General features: G+C 30.7%; 1 pseudogene; it reads right to left on the bottom strand.

Annotated features, from left to right (window-relative positions):
- Window positions 1-1,638: 1,638 nt before the first annotated feature.
- On the bottom strand, window positions 1,639-3,013 carry LOC112460380 (annotated as a pseudogene).
- Window positions 3,014-3,939: the final 926 nt, after the last annotated feature.

Genomic DNA, 3,939 nt, shown 5'->3' with positions numbered 1-3,939 from the left:
ATATATATATATATATATATATATATATATATATATATATATATATGTCTGGGTTGACCTTAAAAAAGCAGCGCCAAGTTTTTTACAAGAAAAATTTATTTATTTTATTTTAATTAAGTATTTTTATTTTATAATGTTACCTCTTTAATTCTTTGTGATTAAAATAATTCTTTGTAATATTATAATTTTATCAAGGAGAATTAAAACTACTACCACTTGGGTTGATAGAAAGACTCTCAGGAATACAAAGATACATACCGCTTGGGCTGAGTTGGGTAACACAATTTTGTTTTATTTTTTAAAAATAGTTGCACAACAATTATTTTTTAAAGTATATATATTCTTTTTGCAATTGGCGCAATTTAAAGATTTCACATCTTTTTTTGAAATACGTATCACTTAGGTTGAATTAGATAACGCAATTTTGTGAATTATTTTGTTAGGAAGAAATAAAGCTACTACCATTTAAGATTTTTAGATTTACAACATACATTGCGCGTGTACTTGGCGCCTTTTTTACCTTTTTTTGAAAAAGGTAATTTTGTACTGATATCATGCATTTTGTAGTGATAAGCAAGTATCGGCAAAAAATTTCCATTTTTTATTTTTTAATTATTCACAAATTAATAATAACAACGAATTAAATTTTTATTAAATTTATATATATATATATAAAACCTCTTATTTTTTACAAATATACATATATGTGTATTTATATTCGTATTATATAGAGAATCGCTATAACATTAAATGTAATAATAGTTATAATATAGAACTATTGTCTTCTATTTTTGAAATTTATTAAATATGTATTTATTATATTTAATGTTATTCTTGTGAATTCTCTATGTTAGGTAGATATAAATACACATATATATCGTATATATACATATATATAATATTAACATATTTTTTAAATCATGTTTATCTGCAATAATTAAATTATTTATATTAAATCAATTATTTTTAAAATAAAAAATTTACCTGACAATGTGATTATTCCTTATCCACTAAATATTAATTTTCAAATAAGTAATAATTCATGTATTAAAAACACATGAAGAAGATAAAACGATGCGAAACTGGAAACTACTGGAACAGATTCGGGTCTGGACTAGTTATTTATTGGTTCGGATTTCTTGACTGCTTGAACAGATCGACTGAGAAAAAGTTTATTATAATGGACCATTTTCCCGAAAATATTACATATATGGATCCAACTTTTATCAAATCTATGAATAATACGTGATTATAATCGATATAATTGTATATATTTATTTTTGTACAGTTATCTTCAAGAAATGACAAGAGATGATACATTTAATATTTGTAAATAGATTTCTGTTAGAGGATCTGATCATGGATTAATATTTTAATACTGTTTCTGATTGTTATCGGAATGAATTAAAGTATGGTTTTGTATTTTCATATTGTAATTATTATATTCAAGTCATTAAACTGTTCATGTATTTTTATCTTCCCTCCAAATGTTTGCAAAAACTTAACTATTTAGTAGAGCTACATAATCGAGTAAATGAATTAAATATTATCACATAACTGAAAAAATTAAAATCACAGTCCTTAAAAATACAATGTAGCTACAATATATGTATATATATATATATATATATATATATATATATATATATATAATCAGCTGTTTTATAATGAATCAATTGTACGATGAAACAAAGTTATTTATCTGGTTATAATATTTACAGTCCTTGAATCTGAATCCTTTAAACAAAATTGGACAAAGTTGAATCTAAGATCAGATTTTAGCTTTCTTCCTATTTTTATCCGACACTGTATACTTGTCGTAACTTTTCGTTGGATCAAAAGGTTCCCATCTACTCGCTGGAAAAATGTGTTTGTTCCTCCGTACCATGATCTAATGAAAAAACTAAAAAAATAACATAAAAAAAATTATGCAAAATATTCTTTTAATAATAAATACCTAAGTAAAACTTTTCCGACATGTGATTCCTCGGTTTCGACAGAAGCATCGTGCATAATACGAATATCATCGTGAACGTCAAATGTGAACAGAGGCCCGCTCTTTCCTCGTGCCTAATCGCAATATTACATACATTAAAATAACATGCCAACATTGTGATATTGCTTCATAAGTTTTATCATTTAGTATATTTACCTTAGTTACAATAAAATCAGTTACAGTTGCAGTAAAACGTATAATGGTGCGATAATATAAGATTCTCCTTGACATACATTAACTGATCTGCCATTACTGTTTTAAGCTCGCTGAATTCGGGCCTCAGAACTTTTAAACATCTCTGAAGAACCTAATAGATAGAATTACCTGTATGTGAAAATTTAATTTATGCAGCAGAACATTATATATCATGCCAATGTTACTCCAAAAGTGACACTGGAGTATTTTAATAACTTAAACGTTCTCTAAACCACTGAGACATCTTTCTTTCACCTTTCTTCATTATAACACTCCGACGATGGTCAGATTCATCCCAATAACTGAATGTGATCTCAATTTCTTCTTCCTTCAACGCGTTCTGCTTTCTAGCCCATTCTTGTCTCAATTCTTTTCTAAGTTTATTTTCCTCCTCCCTTTCCTTACTGGCAAAAAACATGTATCTACATCTGGATTTTTCTAAATCTTCTTAATCGCAGGGCCATAAGATTGCACATTTTCTGACTGCGGGGATTTTTCGGCATTGTCTTCGTCAGAAGACATCTCAGCTTCATCTTCGTCTTCGTCCAGATTAAAAGACAAAGCTTGAATCTGTCTCTTCTGTTTGTTCTTTTCTGTCTGCTTCGCCGCTAGTGCTCTTTCCCTTTCTTGCTCTTTTTCACGTTCCTTCTATCAAAGCATAAAATACACGTACAAAAATACAAATTATGAGATAATCAGGATCATAAGAAGATTGTAAGAAATTACTTGTGGGTATCAGGATTCGTGAATGTTCGCTCAATTTAACGGCGGATTTTCTCTTGCATTCCGCGTGACCGACGGTACATGCACATTTCGTGGCATCTAGCCTTAGCATCTTTGTGATATCGTCATCATGCATTAGGATTTTCTTCGTATCCTATCTTCTGAAGAAGCCCATCGAAAATTCTTGATATGTATGACTAAATGACATTCAGAGCACTAAGCAGAAATCACACACACATACATATATATATATATATATATATATACATATATGTTCACGGCAAACCGCGTATATAACATCGTGTTGAGCGTAGTAAACTTACGATAATTCCTTCGCGTAAACGGGATTTTGTAGTAACTTACGGTAATTTACTCCGCGTAAACGAGTGAATTATCGTAAGTTACTACAGAAGTAACGCTCGCGTAAACATACAGTTTGACAACTTTTACAAGGCAGCATATACGTACGTGTTTGTACGATTTTGTAGATACACCTTCCTTCTTAAAGATCTCTCGGCATCAGCTCTCTACGGTCAATACTTATATATATATTTCACTATCTGTCACGACGCGGCAACGGTCACGACTATCACACACTTACTTACACTTATCCTTTTCTAGGTTGTAAAAAACTGTCACGCACTGCGACAGTGCACGAGTGCAATCTCGTGTCAAAAATGGGAAAGTGACACACCAGCCGCCATTTTTGTCCGACGTGGACGTTTCTTAAAAAAAAATTTTCCACATTTGGACTTTGCATCGCAATATCTTCACTCGTAGGGCACGTAACGGAAAAAAAAGACTCTTATTTATAAATCAAACCCCAAGCTATCGATCAAACCTACTTAGAAATTGATCCGTTCACTCGTTATTGAGATCTCAAAATCTCGGATACTCGCAACTCATGCGTTCGCGTAAAAGAGTCACGGTGCGTCTCGCTTCGCGCGTACTTGGCGCGAGACACTACCGTGTCTCTTGATAATTTTATCGATTGTGGGAGAAAAAAAGATGACAAATGTTAACAA

Source organism: Temnothorax curvispinosus, unplaced genomic scaffold (assembly GCF_003070985.1).
Source record: "Temnothorax curvispinosus isolate PA1 unplaced genomic scaffold, ASM307098v1 QBEX01001161.1, whole genome shotgun sequence".
Lineage (NCBI taxonomy): Eukaryota > Metazoa > Arthropoda > Insecta > Hymenoptera > Formicidae > Temnothorax > Temnothorax curvispinosus.
This window is presented reverse-complemented; position numbering and strand designations above follow the sequence as displayed.